At 36.4% G+C, this 14247-nt stretch overlaps 1 long non-coding RNA gene across 3 annotated transcripts in view; it reads left to right on the forward strand.

The window, feature by feature from the left end:
• The window catches only part of LOC123383093, a 237081-nt gene that overhangs the window by 81524 nt on the left and 141310 nt on the right, over positions 1 to 14247 (forward strand). Inside the window, exon 3 of one of the 3 annotated variants that reach the window (XR_006592454.1) lies at positions 2369 to 2492. The exons of the other annotated variants lie outside the window; for them this stretch is intronic. This is a non-coding gene — a long non-coding RNA (uncharacterized LOC123383093). The remainder of the gene's footprint in view (positions 1 to 2368; positions 2493 to 14247) is intronic. 3 annotated transcript variants of the gene reach the window in all.

Below are 14247 nucleotides of genomic sequence, written 5' to 3' on the forward strand. Positions count from 1 at the left end.
TTCCATTGCTATTTAATTTTCTAATCAGAAATCAATAAAATTTTAATGTCAATGATTTACAGCTAGGGAAAGAGGCAGAGGGAATGTGGAATCTACATTTTGAAAACTCAATTACAAAAATGAAAAATTAGATCCTAGTTTCATGCTAGATAAAGACATGCTTATCAACATTTACTCCCATGGACTAATTAACAGAAACACTAATGACACTAAAGAGGTATTGTTCAACAGAAACAATGGACTAGAGATGGAATCATCAGTGAACATAATATTTTTAAAAAGTCTATTGAATTCATAAAGTAGAAGAGGTAGTGACTGATGATTTGAGTAAAGGAAAACACAGTCTAGAATATCCTTGAAGGCAACTACAGTCAAAGAGGCATCTGATCTCTATTTGGCAAGGTCCCAGAGGCACAACAGATTCAGAGATGGGGTCCCCTAGCATAATGGCCAGCTTTTTCCTCACTCAATTTAAAACAAAGTCTGTCAGTCAACCTGCTCAGCAATTCACATAGGATACCTAGTAAGCCTTTCTAATGCCACATTCTTATATATGAAAAAGCAACAAAGGATCACAGAAATTTGAGGAAAGCCTGCAGCACAAGAAAGAATAGATGAAAAACTTGTATCAAAGGAAACAGGAACATTTTTAGGAATAAAAAAAAACCTTAAATGAGTAGTCTAAGATATACCTATAAAGATACTGCATGTGTAAAATAAGATCAACGTATTGTGAAAAATGAACAGTGAATTCAAGATGGCAGACTTATGTGCATTTTTCTTTCCCCCCTCCTGACTCCAGAAGAATGATAGTAAATGATAGAAAAAGATGTAAACCTACATAAAGACAGTGGGATGTATCCAAGGAAAATAGATTAAAATATGTCTTTGGAATCTAGGAGGAAAGATAGAGAATGCTGGGGAATAATTAAGCAGAGTTGTAGAATCATGAATTAGAGAAACTTGAGTTATTATTAATGTGTCCCCAGTGAGGCCTAGGGAACATATGTTTTAATAGATTATTGCAAAAGTCTAAGAGGAAGCCATGAGAGCCATGGCAGTCTGTAAATCTATAAAAAGCCTAATATGTATTGGTAAATTCAATAGGAGCTAATGGAGAGGTCTTTACAAAAGAGGCAATAATTAGAGATTAACCCTTGAGGCTTTAGTTTTGGGAGGAGAAGAATCACTTCTTCCAAATATAAGCTAAGTAAATGAATAGAGGCTGGATGACATTATGTGAGATCATGGGTTGAGAATCAGGTAGGCTCAGATAAGCTGAGGACTTAAGAAGAGTGGTAAATGTTTAAAACAGCCATGAGGGAAATATATAAAGGAACTGAGAAGATGAGGAATTATGCTCAGTCACAGTGAGATCTCAGCTGGATCATAATGCAGCAAATTGCACAGCATTTTTCTTCAATCATGCTCGGATGCCATAGGTATTAACACAGTACAGGGGCAGAAAGCCTGGTGATACAAGAATGCTTGTGTAAGAGCCACTGAAATGGTTGATCATGGAGAACAAGCAGGGGAAAGTTATTGTAAGTAAAATCAGAAAAGGCTCAGGGACTGAGAGAACATGAAGGAGAAATGAGGTTACAGAAACAATGAGAGTAAAGAGCAGCCTTAGTGCAAGTAAGGCTGTTTAGAAGTGAAAGACTTGGGGGCCCTTATAACAAAGAAAGTACAAGGTCTTAATTAACTCACAAAGTTAGTGTATTTATATGAATGAGAAGGTCCCAAGTATAACTTTAAAGGTCACTGACTGACGTGGAGTATACATCCAGAGATCATCTTAAGCATTTGTTACATAATTAAACATGTATTCTTTGAGGAGAATAGAAGTTTAAAAACATTTTGAGTGTGTGTGTATAAGCCTGTGTCTGTATCCAAAAATGAGTGAAAATAATTAGGATAATTATGGCATGTGTGAAGGTTCTTGGAAGATGATAGTGAAATAAACTTTTCTAAGAAGGCATTTCTGAGTAAACTGTAAGTAGTTATTTTTATCTCTGAAAAGCAAATTTTCCAATGGTGTTACACATGTGGTACATGTGTTTCCAGAAAAGCAGTAAATGGTTTTGAAAAGAGACAGGACATATGCCTTGCTAACGATTACTAATAAGGGAAAATCATTTATGCATAGCCAGTAAATAGCCAAAAGATAGGAAAGCTAGAAATAAGATATTTGAGTAAATGGATAATCCAAGGGATACTATGCTACTCTGGACACTGATAATCCATTAAATGGATTAAACATATTAAATGGATTTTGTTTTGGTTATCCTTTGTTTCATAATAAACAGCTCTAAAAACTTAGTAGCTTAAACAACAAAATTATTTCTTATCTCTCATGATTCTATAGATTGACTGGGCTCCACTATGCAATACTTCTGATCCATGAATGGTTGGTAAAGGCTGAAGTCCACTGAATTCTCAACTGTAATTCAATGCCCTGGAATATCTACATCAACTCACTTGGCTAGCAGGTGGGGCTGTATGTTGGCTGAGAGTCCAGTTGGTGCTGTTGACCAAGAACCTCCTTTTTTTCTCCCTGTAGCCTTTCCATATGTCTTAACCTTCTCAAAACACTGGGTTTGAATGTTAAAAGTTCTAAGTAGAAGCTGAAGATCTTTCAAGGCCCAGTTTTGAAAATTACACAATGTTACTACTGTTACATTTTATTTGTCTAATCAAGTCTTTATTCTGGCCAGATTGACTTTAGAGTGGTGATATATGGAAGTGTCTCTTTAATTTTTTTAATGTTTATTTATTTTTGAGAGAGAGAGAGAAAGAGAAAGGGAAAGTGAAAGAACATGTGAGTAGGGGAAAGTCCAGCCGAGTTTCTGGGATTCTTTTCATTTATATACTGCATTACCTCTACTGTTTCTTAAATCCTATGTCTTGTTTACTTGTTTGTCTTGCTGGGGCATATTTTCAAGTAGTGTCCTAAAAGAGGGTACATGGAACATACAATTTTTAGTCTTTGATTGTTTAAAAATATTTTTATTCTGTAATCAGAATTAATTGGTAGTTTTTTGTAGTGTAGAATTTTAGATTGAAAAACATTTTCTTTCAGAATTCTGTAGGTATTCTTCCATAATTTTTAGCACCTAGCATTACTGATAAGTGGCCTAATTCCAGTCTTGTTCTATTGTTACTATTACCTAGAATATATATGAAGTGGTTTGAACTTGAGGCTGGCTGATGTGCTTTGCAAAATTCTATAGATGCCCAGGGCTATCAAATTGCAATTATAATAGAATGTGGGAATGAGATGGGACTAAGAGGAAAGTGTGGTAGGCAGAATGGCTCATGCTGAAATGTCCATACCCAAATCCCTGAAATTTGTGAATATGCTACATTACATGGCAGAAGGGACTTTACAGTTCTATTTAAGGTTGTGGATCTTAAGATAGGAAAATTATCCTGGATTATCTGAGTGGACCCAGTCTAATCAAAGAACCTTCTAAAGGCAAAGGACTTTCTCTGGCTGGAGTTAGAAAAATGCAGCACAAGGAAAAGTCAGAGATGTGAAGCGTGGAAGAGACTCAACCTATTGTGGCTTAGGGTCCACGTGGAAGGAATGAGAAGGAAAGCAGGTAGTTTCCAGGAGTGAAGAACTTCCCCCAGCTCATAGCCTGCAGGTAAATGGGGACTTCATTCCTACACTCACAAGGAACTGAATGTAGCCAACAAACTCAATTAGGCTGAAAGCACATTTCCCCCACAGCATCCAATAAGGAATGCAGCCGTGCTAACACCTTGATTCCAGCCTTGTGAGTAAGCGGAGGACCCAGCTGAGCCCACATGGACTTCTGATATAAAGAAAATGTGAGATCATAAATTTGTCTTGTTTTAAGTCACTAGGTTTTGATGATTTGTGATAGCAGTAGATAAGTATTACAGAAGGTCATTAATTGAAATTGGCATGAAAAAAATTAACAGCTTTATCATTTCTTTCCAAATTGCAACACTTAGAATATCTGTCATCAGGGTTACTCCCTAGCACAAGCCACAAAATTACACAAGGACCTACTTTGAAGAAATAGAAGCATCTGCATTTCTGAAAGGTAGGGCAGCTTTTAGGTGCTTTGATATATCAGACATCCATATTGATAGTTTATGGACCGCCCTGTCTCCCCCCAGCACGATGGCCAGTTTTGTACTGTCATGTCTTAAAACAAAATATGCCAATCAACAATTCCAAAGAATAAAAATGGTCTTTTCTAGACTACAGAAATTCTCAGATGTGAAAGAGAGAGGCTGAGCTGTTTTTATGCATAACACTCTGATTCAAAAAGTGTGTTTTGCTTTGTTTTTTTTTTTTCCCTCTTGACACAAAATTTGTGGTGCATTTTCCAATAACATTTCTCCAATTCTCTGGACATGAACTGGGTATCTTACAACACAATTCAAGTCTGACACTAACCACCTGGAGTTAGCATCAGACTCCACAGGTTTAAGGGCTCAGTCCCACAGACTGATCTTACTTCAGATGCCAGCCACACATATCAAGTTCCCAGATTACCTACACTTCTGTCTGACTTAGTTACAAAGCTGAGTTGTTTCTATAACCCTTCCTTCCATGTTTGATAATTTGTTAGAACAGCTCATAAAATTCTAGAGAACACTGTACTTGCTGTTACTGATTTATTATAAAGGACGTAAATGAAAGGTCAGATAAAGAGGTACCTAGGGACTGGAAGGAGTTCCAGAAGGGTCCCAAGTATAGAAGATTTTGTCCTTATGAAACTGGGGTGGGCCACCCTTCTGGCATGTGGATGTAAGTGCCAACTGGGAAGCTCTCTGAACACTGCTGTTTAGGGTTTTTATGGAGTTTCAATGACATAGACATGATTGATTAAATTATTAGCTATTGGTGATTGAACTCAATCTTTAGACCCTCTCCTCCAGTAGTGGTTGGGGGTGGGGATGAAAGTTCCAAACTTCTAATCATATGGTTGTTTCCTTTAGCAACCAGCCCCCATTCTGAACCTATCTAGAAACCCACCAAGAGTCACCTCATTAGCATAAACTCAGGTACTTTTGAAAGCAACTTTCTTTGGTTAATAAAGGACACTTCTATCGCCTAGGAAATTCCAAGTATTTTACAAGTTCTATGTTAGGAACAGGAACAAAGAGAAAAAAAAATAAGCACAGAGTAAACAGAAAATTTAGGAAACAGAAACTTCTAAAACTGAAAAGAAAACATCCAATAATAGAATACTAATTCATAGTCTAGAAATATTTCAAAAGATTGCATTGATGATTCAAGAACAGGATAATAAATAAAACCAAAGCAAAACCATTAGAAAACATAAAAAGAACCCATAATAAGGCAAAACATGGTTAAAAGGAAAAGAAAATATAATTTAGGTGTTGGGGAGAAAAACTAAGAATATCTCCTAGAAAGTTGAAAAAAAAAGCATATCATTGGAAAATAGATGAGAAAATGTTGTAGTCATAGAAAACCAAGCCAAGAAGTTAATATCTAGTTAAAAAGAGTTTCAGAAAGTAAGCACAAAAAAGTGAAAGAGGAATTTTTGAAAGAAGTCACACTAAATCATTTTTAAAGTTCATAAAGGATACATGTCTCTAGATTCAACAGCTAAATGCAGGTATATAATTTACCCCTTTTCTTGGTCACCTGGGTAAAAAAGAGAATTTCTCCTCTGTATTGCTACACAGTTCTGCATGACTGGGGCTGTCTTTGAGGTAAGGTTATGAGAAAATAGAGGAAAAGATTAGGGATTGCTTCATACTCATGGGTCCACAGGACATATCTCTCTTATTTCCTTTGGCTAGAAAACTAGCTTTAGGTATCCATACTATTGCTTTCATTGCTGCTAGGCAGTTCTGTGACTGAGGTTCCCCTACAGGCAGGGCTGGAAGGGGGAAAAAAAGAGGAAAACAAAGCAAAACCCCAAACATATGCACTCTCTGGAACACAAATGCTAGTTTTCCAAGTTGAGAAAGACAAGATTCCTCTCTGCTTCTCCTATCTGCTGTATACTTTTGCACAGGTGAGACTACCCTTGGGTTAAAGCCAGGAGATTAAAAAAAAAAAGGAAAAATAAAAATAGAAAAAGCATGTCCTCCTTCAGGTTTTGTCATTCCTCTTTCCAATTCCTCTTTTCAGAGTCCACAGATTTTGATATTCATACTTTGACCAGAAGTTTTAGGCCATCAGTGGGACAGATAAGCAGTAGTTTGCTTATCCCATGTTGGGCCGCTTTGGAAGTCTACATCAAGTTTTGATTGTTTAACTGATTTAAGTAGAAGAAGAAAAGTCCAGCAGAATGTAAGATATATGAGACTAGAGAAAAAGATACAAGATTGTACGTGGAAATGTTAATGAAGTAATTGAGACAATGGTAACATGGGTTCCATCTGATATATGGGTATGGCAGTTTATTTTGGGGAGTAACAAACTCATATAAAAGAATATTACTCAGGAGATATAAACTCTGACATTAGGATGAAGGCAGGCAGCAAAGACTCAGTATAGGCTTCCGAGCTTTAGACTTTAAAATGTTAAAGAAGAGAATGGTCGAGCCAAATTTACCATTTCTGTATCTTTGTCTCCTAAAGACTGTTTACTACAGTGTCTTGGGCAGAGCAGAAGTGCTCTTAAAACGCAAGGTTCAACTGATGATGGCTGGGATGAAGTAACTGAGTTTGTATGAAAAAAATCAGGAGTGATCCTGTCATAAGCTATGTTAGACGATGGCCATTTTGTAGGGTATTGACTGGAATAGATGGAGACAGAATGGACACATCTTGCTGAGGATGTTAACTTTGAGAAAGGAGAGGGAGAATGAAGAGACTAGCAAGAAACAGTGACAGAACCAAAAAACCAAAATTGTGTTAAAAGAAAGTAATGCTATCAGCAGCTTGTGTTATTGGTAACTGGTTCAGCAGCATTCAGAGAGATGACTACAAAGTCTTTTTTCCTGTGAGCTCTGACTCATAAAGGTTGAGCATTAATAGTCTGGTCTTTTCATGAGTTGCCACGTTCAGTTATCAAGCTTTGCTCATTGTTTCATTGTATCAAATAACAACATAGAAACTACTTAATGAATTCTTTAGCTTTGGGTACTGAACAATTTTTAAATTAATATACACAAGGAATTTTAAGCATAGAAAATATATGTAAACAATTACATTTTCTTAAAAAATTTTTAATGTTTATTTTTTATTGAGAGACAGACACAGAGCATGAGCAGGGGAGGGGTAGAGAGAGGGGGAGACACAGAATCCAAAGCAGGCTCCAGGCTCTGAGCTGTCAGCACAGAGCCTGACGCAGGGCTTGAACTCACAAACTGCGAGATCGTGACTTGAACTGAAGTCGGTCGCCCAACCAATCGAGCCACCCAGGTGCCCCAACAATTACATTTTCATAAGGAGTTTTAAGTATCCTTTTATCAAAATTAAGCTTTGTGTAAAAACTTGTCCAGAGAAAGATTTCTTAGCAAGACTTTAAAAAGCACTAACTATGAAAAAGTTAAGTTGGGCTATATTAAATTTAAGCACTTCTGTCTGTGAAAAGATCCCTTTAAGAGAAATAAGGCAAGTAGGGTGACCAACCGTCTGGTTTGCCCAGGACTGAGGTATTTCCCGGGGAGTGAGATTTTCAAACTGAGAGAGTCCTAGGCAAATCAGAATGGTCATTTGAGAGACAAGCAACAAAAGCTGTGACAATATCTGCAACATGTCTACAACATGTCCTAGGCTTGACAACTGAGGCCACTTTACATAGTTCAATTCTCAGGACTGAAAACAGACCACTTATAATTTCTTCCTGAAAACCCTTGCCAAGAAAGAAAGACAAGACTGTAGATCAACAAATAACTTCACTGCTTGTTTCAGGAAACTCGCGAAAGCTAATTTGTTCAAAGGATGGATTCTCATCTGGAAAAAGAGCCTCCCCAGGACAATAGGTTGCCCACCTGCTCAAAAAATTCACATGAAACAAGTGTTTATTTATGAAGGCTTGCTTCAAGACCCTTGCCTTGTTGTGTCTACCAATCCTGAACTATTATATCATGAATTTTTCCCAGTCCCAGTTAATGGCTGTATTGAAAGATCCTCCTTAAATTACTTGATCTCAGATATGAAAATCCTATGGGTAGCCATCCTGACTTCTTTTTTTGAAACTTCGGATTGTGAAGGTTGTGCTCTCCAATACTACAGGTTAATGAACTTGGATTCGCTTGATCATCAGATTATTCTAGCAGTCTCTTAGAAGAGTTGGCAGTTGACAGGTCTCTTGTAGAGTATACAATGAACTCCTACAAATACAAGGAAAAGGTACCACCACCCAATAAAAAATTGGCAAAAGCTTGAAAAAGCAACTTTCAAGAGAAAATACGTAAATAGATTAACATAAAAAGGGTTTCATTTCATTAGACCTCAGGAAATGTGCATTAAAATTACCCAGCAGAATGGTTCAAATTAAAAAGTCTTGGGGGGAACACTTATACACCATTGATGGGAGTATAAATTGGTATGGTCACATTGGAAGATAGTTTTATATTACAAATAAAAAATGAATATGTATTCTGTGATCCAGAATTTCTCCTAGGAATAAATCCCAAAGAAATGATGACACCATACCCTATGACCCAGCAATAGCACTGCTAGGAATTTATCCAAGGGATACAGGAGTACTGATGCATAGGGCCACTTGTACCCCAATATTCATAGCAGCACTCTCAACAATAGCCAAATTATGGAAAGAGCCTAAATGTCCATCAACTGATGAATGGATAAAGAAATTGTGGTTTATATACACAATGGAATATTACGTGGCAATGAGAAAAAATGAAATATGGCCTTTTGTAGCAACGTGGATGGAACTGGAGAGTGTGATGCTAAGTGAAATAAGCCATACAGAGAAGGAAAGATACCATATGGTTTCACTCTTATGTGGATCCTTAGAAACTTAACAGAAACCTATGGGGAGGGGAAGGAAAAAAAAAACAGGTTAGAGTGGGAGAGAGCCAAAGCATAAGAGACTGTTAAAAACTGAGAACAAACTGAGGGTTGATGGGGGGTGGGAGGGAGGAGAGGGTGGGTGATGGGTTTTGAGGAGGGCACCTTTTGGGATGAGCACTGGGTGTTGTATGAAAACCAATTTGTCAATAAATTTCATAAAAAAAAAAAAAAAGAAATGATGACACCAGATGACACCAGAAGACAAGCACAAGAATATTAATAGCAGCATTATTTGTTATAATCCCAAATATCCATCAATGGTAGAAGAGAAAAATATTTATGTTCATACAACAGAATACTGCATAGCAATGAAAATGAATGACCCAAAACTATATGCAACAATATGGATTAATTACATGAACAGTATTGAGAGAAAGAAATTAGTCACCAGGAGTACCTATTATATGATTCCAATAATACAGAGTTCAAAATAGTACAAATTAATCTCTGGTGTTAGAAATCAGGATAATGATTACCTTTGGGGGTTACAATTTGGAGGTGTCTGGATGGACTTTTGAAATACCAGCATAGTTTTATCTCTTGATCTAGGTGATGGTTACATAGGTATGTTCATTTAGTAATAATTGAGATGTCTACTTTAATAATTGAACTGTGGTCCATTTTCTTTTATGTATGTGTTTTAGTTACCTATTGCTATATAACAAACCATCCCAAACTTAGTAGCTTGAAATGAGAACAATCATTTATTTTTTTTCCATGAAACTGCTAGTTAGGTAGGGGTAAGCAGAAGCAACTTGTCTTTGTTCCTTATTATGAATTGGCTTAAAGAGTGAGGGTGACTTGGAATTATCTGAGGGCTCTTTTACTCACACATCTAGCACTTAATGCTGGCTATTGGTTTGGACCTCATTTTGGGCTGCAGGCTGGAACATCTATAGCTGGCCTTTCCATATGGCTGCTTGGCTTTTTCATAGTATGGTGGCTGGGTTCCAAGACCAGGCAGAATAGAACAGGGCAGATGTTCATAACATTTTAATGACTTACTGATATAACATCACTTCTACCATATCCAATGGTCAAGGCAATTACAAAAGTCTATCCAGATCCAAGAGGAGGAGTAGAGGCCCCGCTGCACAGTGGCAAAACAATGCCAATGTCACTTGTAAGAAGAACATGTGTGATAGAATATATTATTGTGGCTTTCTTTGGAAAATGCAATTTGTAGCACTGTGTTACAGTTTTAGAAAGCATCGTAGTAAAGACATGGCAAGTTAAAAAAATATTAAATAGCAACCTCTGGTGGTTATTTTAAAGTAGAAGGAGGCCATATGCTGAGTGATGCATCAAAGGAAGAATGTAGTAACTTGGAGCTATCAACTCTTACAAATTAACTCATTCATTTATTTATTTGTTAATAACTCTTGGAGCATTCAGTGTTTGCCAAGTCCTGGGGGATATTAAAATGAGTAAGACAAGGTCCTTGCTTTTAAGGAACTTACATAATAAGACAAATAGCTTGATTATAAATTTAATGCCATTATCTACTTATGGGGCATGCAAGGTGCTGGCACAGAAGTTACCTCTTAAAAGAATTGGTCTCTGATCAAAAAGACACCTTACAATTTTTCCTATCTCATTGTTTCCCAGTATGTGTTGCCTAATTTTCATGTGGCCTATATAATCCATGTGTATTCATTGTCCCTTTGAATCTGGTATGCGAATGTCCCATTCATTTGCTTCTAGTAAGCCTCATTATTGCTATTCACATTATCATTGATTTAAAAACCATGGAGCTTGGCTTCTCAAGGATACTGCTCTGAAGGATGTACAGACTTAGCTAGAATTAAAGTAAACTGGGGCAGTGTATTTGGTTACAGAATATAGCAATGTGTCCTACTAAGGGCAACTTCTCTGTCAAGGGAGAGCTATATTTAACTCACTCCTTTTTAATTGCTTTGATGTAGTTCTGTGAGCATTGAAATTTAATCTCATAGGAACCTATCCCTTTTTATAGATCTCAGGCCTTTCTCAGGTTAAAAAAAAGTACACTTACCTCATTTTAGTAGAGAACAAATACCCGTGCAAAAGAATATTAACAGGGAATATATTACTTTAAAAGGACGCATGTTTCAGTAACATCTAAAACATGAAATTGATAAGGGAATAAATACTAATAAGGTTGGTATATTTGCACATTTACTTCCTCTTTTATAAAGTCATAGGAAGATGGGGCCCAAAGAATACATGTGTAAACTTGGAGCAGTAGCAACTATGGTGCCACATGTAAAGTGGGTCATAAAGACTTTCAGAATATATAGATACTATTTCTATTTCTGTGTTCATATTCATGACATAGACAGCATGAATATGATGGCCCATTCATAGAAATCTATTTGCACAGTCCATCTATTTGCACAGAGCATCTTCAGTTGGAGGGCTGGTGTGACCATTTCCATGGAGTATTTGGGAATCTTCAGAAACCATGCAGAGTAACCTGCCAAAGGGAATAGTCTTGCCAAGTGAGATATTGGACCTTACTTAGGAAGGTATATCGTGGTTCCTCTCACCAAAGTAAAACTGTCTTCCCATCTGCTTGGAAAGTTTGCAGTGACAGGCATTTCACATCTCTCTTTGACACAAAACACTTCTCATGCTCCCCTCATTCTTTTCATCGATGGGATGTTCCTCTCTGGCCTGAATCCAGGCCTTGTGTCAATTATTTGTTTTTAGATCTATAAGTAAAAAATCTACTTTAAGATGGATTAAGGAACTGCCAGTTTTTCCCGTGTTTGAAGACAATTCTCATGTATGCTTATCCAGAGGAAAACATTTCTACTTTTTAAACCTACTCTCTATATGATTTTTAGACACTTCTATTACTTTTTTACAGTAGATTCATTACTTAGTCTGTTATTCTGTAATAAAACAAAGTGTCTACTTTAGGTAGTGTGCTAGGTACTTGCATATACATATTTTCATTCCATTTCACAGTAATCTTAGGTAGATATCATGAACCAGAAATCTGAATGACACGGTTAAGACATTTGCCAAAAATCACGGAGTGGTGAGTGGTAGGGCTGGTTTTCCCAAGCAGACATTTTTTTCTTCATCTTCAAGTGTCCCCACTTCTCCATAGCTACCATAGGTGTGAATGACCATTTGTCAGATACTGACTAGAGAACTGATGTTATTTAGACCAGGGGTGCTTAAGTTTTAGTGGACACCAGAATTACCTAGAGTGCATTTAAAAAACATACTTATGAGCCCTACCTCAGAATTTCAGATTCAGTATGTCTGGGGTGAAGACTAAGAATATTTACTTCTGAGAAGTCCCCCGGTGATGCTGATGCTGCTGGTCTGAGGACCACACTTCAAGAATCACTGATTATTATAGAGCTCCCCAGTGCTTGTCTGCAGGACGCTGTAATCAGAGCAGTACTCTGGTGATTCAGAGGAAAACAGTAGAAAGCATTGCCTTCCCCAGGAAGCCTATCTAAATGTAGTAATGCACCCTCTGGCCCATTACCACCCTCCAACTTTCCCTTCTTGCCACCCTCACAAGGTACTACCCTTCTAATCCTATAACCCCCTGTGCATATCTCTGTTACTGCATTTATCACCTTGTATGTAAAAAAAAATGTTTTTTTTCCCTTCCCTTTCCTCCTTTGAGACTGTGAGCTCTTGAGGGCAGAGACCACTTTATTTCTCTTTGTATCTCTGACCTCTAGTGAAGTATCTGACATACAGCAGAAACTCAATAATTTTAGAATGAGTGATAGAATAAATGTGGCATGGTAATTACATTTGTAGGTACCAGAAAACTATGAAAATAGCTGATATGTCTTTGACAACATAAAAATTCAAAAAAGATTTGAAAGGTGTGGGCTGGAATGAAAGAAATAAAACATCATAAAGAAAATGCAAAATTTCAAATTCAGATTCAAAACTCATTTTGAATAATCTTTGTTAAGCTGATGTGAAAAAGTCTTAGGGGTTTTAGTGAAATCTCAAATCAGTATGAAACAATAGTATGAAGTATCTTCTAGAGCAATTAATAAACCATGAGGCTTATATATGGAGTATCTGTATTAAACAGTCATTTGCTACATTTTCGTTTAAACACAATAGCAACGTTCGCAAGAAAAGAGCCTGGTAGAAGAATGGGTTCGGGTTCCCAGTACCTCTTTATTATACCAAAGCCAGTTTATCTGTAAAGTATGTAGTCTTACATCTGTTCCTATTTAAATTTTACTTCAGGAAGATTTCACTGATTTTTTTTTTTTTTATTTAAGAGCAGCAAACTTTTAACTGTAGGTTCCCCTCTCTTTGTCTAGCTGTAGCCAATTTCTTATTATAGCATTCACTATTGAAAATAGACTTCCATTGTTCATGCCTCTTTTCCCTAACTCTTAATATTTTGAAATGGACCTCTTTTGAACTTGAAGTTCATAAATTTAGTCTTAGTTCAGGAAAGGGGGTTATCGAAGGAAAGAATGGCTTAAGTGAAAACCATTTATTTTCTTCCAGCTATTCGTGCAGAACAAACTAATTTCCTATTAAAACAAACAGACAAACAAGCAAACCCTGGTAAATATTTTAGGAAATGTGAGAATGGAGATAACTGATATTTAAAATTGAAAAAGAAAGTTCCTCATTTCAGAAAAAAAGTTTTAAAAAAGTAGAATAAGGAAATGGAAAAATTCTAGCTGATTGACTACTCCCTCTCAGAATAGCAAGTAGGATGTTTAAAACAAATGCCAGAAAGAAGTTGACACTCTTTTTTTTATGACATATTCTATTCTTATTATTTTTTTTCTATTCCTCTGACTACTCATCCTCAATTTTGTTTTTTGGACATTTATTCATAAGTTACACATCTTTCCTCCTTCAGGTTATTACCAAAGTCTCAGTTCTTGTTGTTCTGTTCTTCTCTTTCTATAGTCTCCTTCAGAAAAAAATCCTTTCTGTGTGTACTTTTTAATGACTTCTACTCTCAGCATTATACAGCTAATTCTAATGCGTAATATCCAGTTCAATTTATGACTTCAGAATCAATCCCATATTTTCAATTATCTACTTAATTCCACATGAATGTACTGTCATTACTTCAAATTCATCATTTTTTCAAATGGGATACATTGTGTTTCTGTTTCATTTAGATATCCCTTCTAAATTCTCTGACCACATCCAAAACTAAATTTCCTCACTTAACTTTAAATTTTTACAACAACTTTGAAATATTCTTTTTTTAAATCCAAATCCTATTAGTGTTTCTTTCACATA

The sequence above is a fragment of the Felis catus genome, chromosome F2 (genome assembly GCF_018350175.1).
Source record: "Felis catus isolate Fca126 chromosome F2, F.catus_Fca126_mat1.0, whole genome shotgun sequence".
Lineage (NCBI taxonomy): Eukaryota > Metazoa > Chordata > Mammalia > Carnivora > Felidae > Felis > Felis catus.